A 12,531-nucleotide genomic window follows, 5' to 3' on the forward strand; every position below is an offset into this window, starting at 1 on the left:
TTTGATTATCTAAATATGAAAAATTAACATGAATAGAATTATTACTCTTGGTTTATGTTTACATGCTTAATTGGTTTCTTAGCTTTATGTGTCCCTAATGCCTATTTTTGAGGTTGTTTCTTTCCCATATGGAATATGTTGTCATATAATAATTTGCAATATTGTTCAAAATTGCATTTTATGGTTTATAACTTTGAAAAATTGATACTGTCTGTTGACTCTCTTCTGAGAGCAACAATAGTATTTTGATAATATATATTTTGGTGTACAGTTCTATGAATTTTAACACATTTGTAGATCATATGTAACTATACAACAATCAGTGTGCAGAACGGATTCATTACCTCAAAGCATTACTTCATGATATCGTTTTCTTTAGTCACAGAGTCTTTCTACCACTAGTCTCTGGAAACTATTAATCACATCTGTCACTATAGATTTGTCTTTTTGAGAATATCATATAAATGGGTTCAACTTGTACGTGAACCTCTGAGACTGGCTTCTTTCACTTGTGTAATGTTTTTGAGATTTATCCAAGCAGAAGATAATCTGAGTTGTTTTTAGTATTTTGAAATTATGTGAACACTTGTGTATAGATTTTTATTTGAAAATAAGTGTTGCTTTCTTTAGAAAATACACAGGAGTGTGATTACTGAGCCGTATAGTAAGTATGCAATTATCTTTATAAGAAACTGCCAAACTATTTTAGAGCAGTCAGACAATGTTCTATAACAACTGTCAATGCATGAGAGTTCCAATTACACTGCCTCCTTGCTATCACTTGAAATTGTCAATAATTTTCATTTTATTCATTCTAAAAAGTGTTATAGTGATATCTCATTACACCTTTTAATTTGCATTTTCCTGCTCTCTAGCAATGTTGAACATCTTTTAATGTTCTTTGAAACTTTTATATATCCTCTTGAAGTGTTTCTTCAAGTCTTGCACTCATTTATTTTTTTTAACTGGGATATTTGTTTTCTTTCTATCAAATATTGAGAGTTCTTCATGTATTCTGTATACAAGCATGTTGTAAGATACAAGATTGGCAAATATTGTCACTTTGTAGCTTCCTGTTATATTTAAGCACTTTGTCTAACATCAAGTAACAAAAAATTTTTTCCTATTTTTTCATCCAAAATTTCATAATTTTACATGTAAATTTATGATTTCTTTTGATTTGTTATATAAGAAATGATACTGAGTTTCATTAGCTTGTGGACACCCAATTGTCCGCATCAATTTTTGAAAAGATATTCTTTATTTATTGAATTTACCTCCTTGTCAAAAATCTATTACCATACATGTGGTCTATTCTGGATTTCTTAGTTTGTTTCATTGATTCATGTATCTATGTGTTTCTCAATACCAACCTCAAAACAGTTTATATTGCATGACAACTATATTTCTAGAAATAGTGGGATCCCTTAATAATCTACTAGGTATTAAACTATAGAAAATGTCACATAACCCTGGTGTTTAATCTGAGCTGTTCTGCTTAACAGAAATATTATAACCTTATAAAAGTTACATAGAGGATTAGCCTCCATCTCCTCATCTGTAAAATTGACATAAATTATCTAAATTATAGGGTAACAGGTATTAAAGGACTACCTTATTTAAAGCAAATATTCTTTAATATATGCTCTTAACAAATGTTATTTCTTTTTACTCTTTAGCTCTTTATTCAATCTACCACTATTCATTTGCCTAGTTTTGTTAAATTTTATTTTAATCAAGTAACTCTTTAAAAATATATAAAGCATAAGAAAAGCAATAAACTAACATCAGTATATTTAATATGATTTTCTAAATAATTGCAGAAAAACAAAACAATTAATAGAAGACAACATAGTAATAATAGAATGTACCTTCCCATAGTATGAAGCTTTCAGAAAGGATTACTATTTTCCAATTGTGACCTTGAGCTAGAGATAAAAACAAAAGAGAACGTATCATGCAGCTCAGTACCCTTTAGATTTAGTGCACAGAGAACTAATCCATCTGTTTATGATTCCTTTTTTTTGTCTCTAGATAACACTTAACTAACAGACACATGTTTCAACCTTCAAGATAAATTATCCTTCCATTTTTAATGGTTGTAAGTGATAAAATCCAAGAACAAATCAGTGTGTGCATTAAAACTACTGACATCTATGCCTTTGGATTGCTGAGAGATTATCCCAATATTTAAATATTAAATGGTTATTTATACATTTATATATAGTTGGAGTTTATGAAAATAGTTGCCATTTCTCTCAATATTTAGGTGCTATATAGGCATAAACAGATAGATGAGCCAGGAGAATAGTTCAAATAACAGATAAAGGTAAATAAATGTGCAAAGCTCAAAGAATTCGATGTCTACATTCAATGTAGTTGTCATCTTAATAAAATAGAAAAATCAGAGAGGGAGAATTGATTTCATGGAACGTGTTTCCTCCATCTGCACCATTTTAATGCACATCTGGGTGAAGTCCCAGAGGTAACCTCAATGAATGTGCTTTGGAATATTTTTTCATAAGAACTCAAATGATGTTCTGGTAATTTAATTTTGTGCCCTTTCTGTTAACATCACAGTAAAAACGTTCACCATTTAAGATTGCTATAATTGTTCTCAGAACCTAGGCTTCAGGACTTTTGTGTTATATAGTAGCAAGTCAGTGTTTATGAGAGTGTGTTAGCTGGGATGCCTATAGGCAAAAACAAATAAATAATAATTCTCTCTCTCTCTCTCCTCTCTCTCTCTCCTGTTCTAATAGGCTTATTTGAGCCTTCTATTCCCACCAATAAAGTCAGCACACAAATAAGAGCTTGACATGGTTAATTGCTGTGATTTTCGCAATATATTTTACAAATTTTGTTTTATGTCATATGTAATTATGTTGCTATGCATTACTCTAACTAAATGTACATACTTATTTTATGTCCTTCAACTTTTATTTAAAAAATCACTCACACAAAAAGTATTCAAAAAAAAAAAAGAAAAAAAGATGAAACTGTGACCACCAGGTGACCACCACTAGCTGTATCTCTTCTATGCTTTCTCAGAACACAATGCAGCTCCTCCATAAGAACTCATGTGACTACACAGAACCCTGACACTCAGAACATCTAGAAGATAGAAAAAATACAATCAAATTGTCTCTAACTAAACAAAAAGAATACAAAAGATAAGCCAAGTATTCATGAAGCTATTTCTCTTTTTTAAAAATTTTTTTATTTTACTTTAGCTTTTGGGGTACATGTGTAGGTCATGCAGGGTTGCTGCATAGGTCCATACTATATCCAGCATTTCTCCCTATGTTATCCCTTCTCACCCTTCCCACTCCCCACTGTCCCTCCCCTAGCCCCCAAACTGCCCCTAATGTGTGATGCTCCTCTCCCTGAGTCCACGTGTTCTCATTGTTCAACACCCACCTATGAGTGAGAACATGCGGTGTTTGGTTTTCTGTTCTTGTGTCAGTTTGCTGAGAATGATGGTTTCCAGATTCATCCAAGTCCCTACAAAGGACATGAACTCATCGTTTACTATGGCTGTGTAGTATTCCATGGTGCATATGTGCCACATTTTATTTGTTCAGTCTATCATTGATGGGCATTTGGGTTGGTTCCACATCTTTGCTATTGTAAACAGGGCTGCTATGAGCATCCGTGGGCATGTGTCTTCATAGTAGAACGATTTATAGTTCTTTGGGAATATAAACGCAGTAATGGGATTGCTGGGTAAAATGGAATTTCTATTTCTAGATCCTTGAGAAATTGCCACACTGTCTTCCACAATGTTTGAGCTAATTTATACTCCCACCAACTGTGTAAGAGTGTTCCTATAACTCCACATCCTCTCCAGCATCTGTTGTCTCCATATTTTTTAATGATCACCATTCTTTTAATTTTTTTTATTGCATTTTAGGTTTTGGGGTACATGTGAGGAACAAGCAAAATTGTTGCATAGGTACACACGTGGCAGTGTGATTTGCTGCCTTCCTCCCCATCACCTATATCTGGCATTTCTCCCCATGCTATCTCTCCCCAAGTCGCCACCCCCCACTTTCCCTCCCCTCTTTCCCCCCAACAGACCCCAGTGTGTAGTGCTCCCCTTCCTGTGTCCATGTGTTCTCATTTTTCAACACCCACCTATGAGTGAGAACATGCAGTGTTCGATTTTCCGCTCTTGTGTCAGTTTGCTGAGAATGATGGTTTCCAGGTTCATCCATGTCCATACAAAGGTCACGAATGCATCATTTTTGATGGCTGCATAATATTCCATGATGTATATGTGGCACATTTTCCCTGTCCAGTCTATCATCGATGGGCATTTGGGTTGGTTCCAGGCCTTTGCTATTGTAAACTCCGCTGCAATGAACATTCGTGTGCACGTGTCCTTATAGTAGAACAATTTAGAATCCTTTGGATATATACCCAGTAATGGGATTGCTGGGTCAAATGGAATTTCTATTTCTAGGTCCTTGGGGAATCACCACACTGTCTTCCACAATGGTTGAACTAATTTACACTCCCACCATTCTAACTGGTGTGAGATGCTATCTCAGTGTGGTTTTGATTTGCATTTCTCTAATGACCATTGATAATGTACATTTTTTCATATGTTTGTTAGCCTCATAAATGTCTTCCTTTGAAAAGTGTCTGTTCATATCCTTTGCCCACTTTTGAATGGAGTTTTTTTTTTCTTGTATATCTGTTTTAGTTCTTTGTAGATTCTGGATATTAGCCCATTGTCAGATGGGTACACTGCAAAGATTTTTTCCCATTCTGTTGGTTGCTGGTTCACTCTAATGATGGTTTCTTTTGCTGTACAGAAGCTCTGAATTTTAATTAGATCCCATTTGTTTATCTTGGCTTTTGTTGCTATTGCTTTTGGTGTTTTAGTCATGAAGTCCTTGCCTATGCCTATGTCCTGGATGGTTTTGCCTAGGTTTTCTTCTAGAGTTTTTACGATATTAGGTTTTATGTTTAAAACTTTAATCCATCTGGAGTTAATTTTAGTGTAAAGTGACAGGAAGGGGTCCAGTGTCTGCTTTCTGCACATTGCTAGCCAGTTTTCCCAACACCATTTATTAAACATGGAGTCTTTTCCCCATTGCTTTTTTTTGTCCAGGTTTGTTAAAGATCAGATGGTTGTAGATGTGTGGTGTTGCTTCTGAGGCCTCTGTCTCTGCAATAGAGACGAGTTTACTTCCTCCTTTCCTAATTGAATATCCTTTTTTTTCTTGCCTGATTGCTCTGGCTAGAACTTCCAATACTATATTGAATAGGAGTCGTGAGACTCCCTAGTCTCACTTCTGTGAGAGCAATGCCCTCCAGGGAAATTTCACAGAAGAAAAGAGAGAACACACACAAGACTGACCTATAGTCACTGCCAGCAAGAAAAATTCCACGATGAGTGTGAAATTAAAGAAATTTGGTTGTTCAGATGACTAAACAAGGAAAGGAATTAAAAGAGGGCACCGTAGGCACAGTTTTTCATTGTAAGCTTTGAGAGGCATCATTGCTGGAGAAGAGATAGGTAAAATAAAATAAAAGACTTTTTTAACATTCAATAATATGGCAATGGAAGAAAAAGTGGGAAATTGAGGGTACTGCAAAAAAAAAGGCAAAGAAATAAGTAAATAATAGCAAAATTACCAAAGCTCACAAATCCCTTCTCCAATCACCAAAAAGAAGAATTAAAAAATACAATGAGTAATTTAATAATGATTAAAATTCTAAAGAAAACTGTACTCAAGAGTGTTCATATCACTTCAAGAAAATAAAGCATCAATATCATTTGGCATTTATTCCAGAAATGCAAGCTTGATTTAATATCAGGGAAATCTATTAACATAATATACCAATAACATATTGAAGAAGAAAAATTATATGTTTGTCTCCAAAGCTGATGAAGAATCCTTCGGCAAAATAAATGACTACTCCTCCTAACAATATAACTAAGAAAACATCTAGATAGATACTTCCTTAAGATGATAAAAGCAAATACATTATTTATAAAGCTAGTATTCTGCTTAATGTGGACATACTGTTATAACCACTAACATTAGACAAAAATAAATATGACTAAAATCGCTAGTATTTAACACTGTACTAGATATATCTATCTGCAACAGAAAATAAATTATTGCCACAAATTAGAAAATTAGAAATACAACCATTTCTGTTTGCAGATGACAGAACAGTATATCTCTAATCCCCCTGGAACCAATAACAAATTTGACTTAACAGTAGAATAATTCACTCAAGTAGCAGAAGAAAATTAATACAAAAAATCAAGAGCCATTTTACACATATAAAACAATTATTTCAAAGACGTAATGACAGAGGGAAACATACAAATTATTTATGAAGATAACCTGAAAATCCTCTGACAGAGACAAATTAGACTTGAATAAATGGAAAGAAATATTTATTATTTAGTAATATTACTAAACATCATAAAGATGACTCTTCTTCTTAAGTAACCTTATGAATTTATCAGAATACCAATTAAAGGTCTATAAACTTTTTTGGGGATGTAAAAAAGCTGATTACAATTTTGTATGAATAACTAGGATAACTCAAATCATGGTCATGAATGCTCGGTTAAACACTCTCTATAGCCACTCTATTTAATACAGTGTGATAGAGTGCATGAACAGACACACAGACCAGTGAAATAAAATAGAAAATCCAGAAATATATGTAAAAAGGCATTCTAACTAACTCAAAACCCCAAAAGAATTTAAGGAATCATTTATATATTCAAATATATTTACACATTTTATGTAACAAAAAAGTCTAAACATTATAAAATAATTCTAAAGACAAAGGAAAGTTGTAGAACATGTTTTCAACAAAAATCACAGTTAAAATATAACTTTAATAAATACAAAAATTCAAAATTTAGGAAAAATAACAAAAACCTGATAAAATAAGTTGACAACCAATAATAGACAATGAACAGAATTATATTAATTATATTACTACTTACAACATTCAGCTTTACTAAGAATGAGAGAAATGAAAAGTAGAACTACAAAGAACTATCATTTACCAACTAATAGATCAGCAAAAATTGCCAAAATTAATAAGCTTTGTTGACAAAGCTATGGGAAAATAGGCTGTTGGGAATTTAAAATGGTATAACACAGGAGGGGATGTGCACAAGATGGAAGAAATTGATGGATGGAGGAGTGACATATGTTTTAGTATATCCTTTATATGCAGTTTTGAATGTTAGAACTATATTATTAATCTCAAAAAAAATAAATTAAGGATAAATACTGAGAAAGAGTACAAACAAAAACAAATAACGTAAGCATTTTAAAACAGAAAAAGACTTAATCTAAGTTTTAATCACAACACTTTCCTATATAGCCTTAGGCTAAAGAGCAAAGAATGCTTATAAGTAAACATAAAAGTCTAAAGTTTACTTTCACAGTGATGTGGGCTAGCAATTACAAAACTTCTTTCTATAATTATGAGATTGAGCAAATGGATTACTTATATTGAGAAAAATGGGAAACTGGTTCTCACTGTTGAAAGAGAGTTGGAATATGAGAAATGAGTAAGACTGGATTTAACCCTTTGTCCTGAATTGAGGTATTAAAAACCTATGTGTATGTATCTATTTGTACACACACACATATGTACAATAGTATATATATACAATAGTACATATATATGTGCAGTAGTACATATATATGTATGTATATATACCATAGTACTTTCTTATCTGCAGGGGATATGGCCCAAGAACTCCTTTGGATGCTTGAAACTAAGATAGTATTGAACCCTATTTCCGTCTATCAGAACATATTTTTGTTCATGTCTTTCATGCTCTAATGCCATTCCAATCTTAACTAAGCACTTAGTACACACTGTGGCCCCAATTTTTATAGTATGAGACACTACAGCAAAACTAGCGATATAGTTTGTCTATGTCCCCACCCAAATCTCACCTTGAATTGTAATAAACCCCACGTGTCAAGGATGGGGCCAGTTGGAGATAATAGAATCATGGCAGCTGTTTCCCAGATACTGTTTTCATGGTAGTGAATAAGTCTTATGAGATCTTATGGTTTTATAAATTGGAGTTTCACTGCACAAGATCTCTTCCCTACTGCCATATAAGGAATAACTTTGCTCCTCCTTCACCTTCTGCCATGATTGTGAGGCCTCCCTAGCCATGTGAAACTGTGAGTCCATTAACCCTCTTTTTCTTATAAACTTCCCAGTCTTGGGATGTCTTTATAAATTGCCCAGTAAGATATGTGAGGACAGATTAATACCAATAGCATGATTTTTTTTTTCCTTCTTCACAATTTTCAGATTAGAAGATTCATTCTTACTGTAGATTTTAGCAAAATTAAACTTTTTTTTTTTTTTAAAAAAAAAAAAAAAAGAGTACTTTTTTCACTGAAAGGAAGCACTTTATTGCTTCTCTTTGACATATCCAAATTGCCAGCATCAGTATTCTTGCACTTTGTGGTTAATATTAACTAAAATAAGTGTTACTTCAACACAAGAACTGCAATACTGCCATAGTCATACTAATAACAAAAATAGTTACTAAATGCCTCAGGAGCAGGGTAGCCAATTACCTGGATAAGGTGGACAAAGGAATGATTCACACCCTGGGCAGCAGATTTCACCATGCTACTCCTTAAGTAACTTAAAATTTATAAATCGTCTATTTCTGGAATGTTCTACTTAATATTTTCAGACTGTGCTCAGCCATGGATTACTGAAACCACAGAAGGCAACTTGTGGAAAAGGGGAGACTATTGTATACATATAAGGGGAGTGGATGTGTGTGTAATCACTATGTGTATGTGCACACATGGAACTCTTGCTGTCATGCAAAACTAAAGAAGGGAAATGCGTATAAAAATGACTTTAGTATATGTGACTTCAAAATAGGCCCCTTGGCATATTAAATGTTTTAAACTGAAGGAATCTGAGATAATGACTGAAGGAGAAAAGACATTTTGACTTCTCATCTCTTCCCTGAAGCAGTTCACAAAACCTAGGAAGATTTATCTTACCTTCTGCTGATGGTCATGAGACTTCATATATATATATATATATATATATATTTGCTCTTTAGGCTCTGGGATACATGTGAAGAACATGCAGGATTGTTGCATAGGTACATACATGGCAATGTAGTTTGCTGCCTCCATCATCATCACCTATATCTGGCATTACTCCCCATGTTATTCCTCCCCAACCCCCTACTCTCCACTGTCCCTCCGCTAGTTCCCCCCAACACACCTCAGTGTGTGATGCTCCCCTCCCTGTGTCCATGTATTCTCATTGTTCAACAGCCACCTATGAGTGAGAACATGTGGTGTTTGATTTTTTCTTCTTTTGTCAGTTTGCTGAGAATGACGGTTTTCAGGTTCATCCATGTTCCTACAAAGGACACAAACTCAACATTTTTTATGGCTGCATAGCATTCCATGGTGTATATGTGCCACATTTTTCCTGTCCAGTCTATCATCGATGGGCATTTGGGTTGCTTCCAAGTCTTTGCTATTATAAACAGTGATGAAATCAACATATGTGCACGTCTTTATAATAGAACGATTTATAATCCTTTGAATATATACTCAGTAATGGAATTACTGGGTCAAATGGAATTTCTATTTCTAGGTCTTTGAGGAATTGCCACACTGTCTTCCACAATGGTTGAACTAATGTATACTCCCATCAACAATGTAAAAATATTCCTATTTCTCTACATCCTCTGTAGCATCTGTTGTCTACAGATTTTTTAATGATTACCATTCTAGCTGGCGTGAGATGGTATCTCATCGTGGTTTTGATTTGCATTTCTCTAATGACCAGTGGTGATGAGCATTTTTTCATGTTTGTTGGCCTCATATATGTCTTCTTTTGAAAGTGTCTGTTCATAACCCTCACCCACATTTGAATGGGTTTGTTCACTTTTTTCTTGTAAATCTGTTTTAGTTCTTTGTAAATTCAGGATATAAGTCCTTTGTCAGTTGGGTAAATTGCAGAAAATTGTTCCCAATATGTTGGTTGCCAGTTCACTCTAATCATTGTTTCTTTTGCTATGCAGAAGTTCTGGAGTTTAATTAGATCCCATTTGCCTATCTTGGCTTTTGTTGTCAATGCTTTTGGTGTTTTAGTCATGAAATCCTTGCATAGGCTTATGTCCTGAATGGTTTTGCCTAGGTTTTCTTTTAGGGTTTTTATGGTATTAGGTCTATGTTTAAGTCTTTAATCCATCTAGAGTTAATTTTAGTGTAAGGTGTCAGGAGGGAGTTCAGTTTCTGCTTTCTGCACATGGCTAGCCAGTTTTCCCAACACCATTTATTAAACAGGGAATCCTTTCCCCATTGCTTGTTTTTTCAGGTTTGTCAAAGATCAGATGGTTGTAGATGTGTGGTGTTGCCTCTGAGGCCTCTGTTCTGTTCCATTGGTCTATATCTCTGTTTTGGTATCAGTACCATCCTGTTTTGATTACTGTATCATTGTAGTATAGTTTGAAGTCAGGTATTGTGAAACCTCCAGCTCTGTTTTTTTTTTTATTAGAATTGACTTGGCTATGTGGACTCTCTTTTGGTTCCATATGAAGTTTAAGGTGGTTTTTTCCAGTTCTGTGAAGAAGGTCATAGGTAGCTTGATGGGGATAGCATTGAATCCATAAATTACTTTGGGCAGTACGGCCATTTTCATGATATTGATTCTTCCTAACCATGGCATGGAATATTTCTCCATCTCTTTGTGTCCTCCCTTATATTGTTGAGCAGTGGTTTGTAGTTCTCCTTGAAGAGGCCCTTTCCATCCTTTGTTAGTTTTATTCCTAGGTATTTTATTCTCTTTGTAGCAATTGTGAATGGCAGTTAATTCTTGATTTGGTTCTCTTTAAGTTTGTTATTGGCTGCTTGTGATTTTTGCACATTGATTTTGTATCCTGAGACTGCTGAAGTTGCTTATCAGTTTCTGGAGATTTTGGCCTGAGACAATAGAGCCTTCTAAATATACAATCATGTTGTCTGCAAATAGAGACAATTTGACTTCCTCCTTTCCTAGTTGAATACCCTTTATTTTTTTTTTCTTGCCTGATTGCTCTGGCTAAAACTTCCAATACTATATTGAAAAGGAGTGGTGAGAGAGGGCATCCTTGTCTAGTGCCAGATTTCAAAGTGAATGCTTCCAGTTTTTGCCCATTCAGTGTGATATTGGCCGTTGGTTTGTCATAAATAGGTTTCGTTATTTTGAGATACGTTCCGTCGAAACCTAGTTTATTGGGAGTTTTTAGCATAAGGGGTTGTTGAATTTTGTGGAAGGCCTTCTCTGCACCTATTGAGATAATCATATGGTTTTTGTCTTTGGTTCTGTTTATGTGATGAGTTACATTTATAGACTTGTGTATTTTGAATGAGCCTTGCATCCCCAGGATGATGGCTACTTGATCATGGATGGATAAGCTCTTTGATATGCTGTTGCAATCAGTTTGTCAATAGTTTATTGAAGAGTTTTGGATCTATGTTCATCATGGATATTGGCCCAAAGTTTTCTTTTCTTGTTGAGTCTCTGCGGGTTTTGGTATTAGGATGTTGTTAGTCTCATAAAATGATTTGGGAAGGATTCCCTCTTTTTGGATTGTTTGGAATAATTTCAGAAGGGGTGGTACCAGCTCCTCTTTGTATGTCTGGTATAATCCAGCTGTGAACCCATATGTACCTGTGCTTTTTTTGGTTGGTAGGCTATTAATTGCTGTCTCAACTTCAGCCCTTGTTACTGGTATATTCAGGGTTTCAACTTCTTCCTGATTTAGGCTTTGGAGGGTGCATGTGTCCAGGAATGTATCTATTTCTTCCAGGCTTACTGGTTTATGTGCATAGAGTTGTTTGTAGTAATCTCTGATGGTGGTTTGTATTTCTGTGGAATCTTGGTGATATCCCCTTTATCATGTTTTATTGCATCTATTTGATAATTCTCTATTTTTGTTTTTATTAATCTGGCTAGTGGCCTGTTTATTTGTTGATCTGAAAAAACAAAAACAAAAACAAAAACAAAAACAAAAACAAAACAAAACAAAAAACACCAGCTTCTGGATTTGTTTATTTTTTGAAGGGTTTTTTGTGTCTCTGTCTCCCTCAGTTCTGCTCTGATCTTAGTTATTTCTTGTCTTCTGCCAACTTTTGAGATTTTTGATCTTGCTCCTCTAGCTTTTTCAGTTTTTATGATTGGGTGTCAATTTTAGGTCTTTCCTTGCTTCTCATGTGGGCATTTGTTTCTGTAAATTTTCCTCTAGACACTGCTTTAAATGTATCCCAGAGATTCTGGTGCATTGTGTCTTTGTTCTTGTTGGTTTCGAAGAACATCTCCATTTCTGCCTTCATTTCATTGTTTATCCAGTCAACATTCAAGAGCCAGTTGTTCAGTTCCCATGAAGTTGGTGATTCTGAGTTAGTTTCTGAATCCTGAGTTCTAATTTGATTGCACTGTGTTCTGAAAGACTTTTTGTTATAATTTCCATTCTTTTACATTTGTTGAGGT

Source organism: Sapajus apella, unplaced genomic scaffold (genome assembly GCF_009761245.1).
Source record: "Sapajus apella isolate SASKATOON/1434 unplaced genomic scaffold, GSC_monkey_1.0 scaffold6, whole genome shotgun sequence".
NCBI lineage: Eukaryota > Metazoa > Chordata > Mammalia > Primates > Cebidae > Sapajus > Sapajus apella.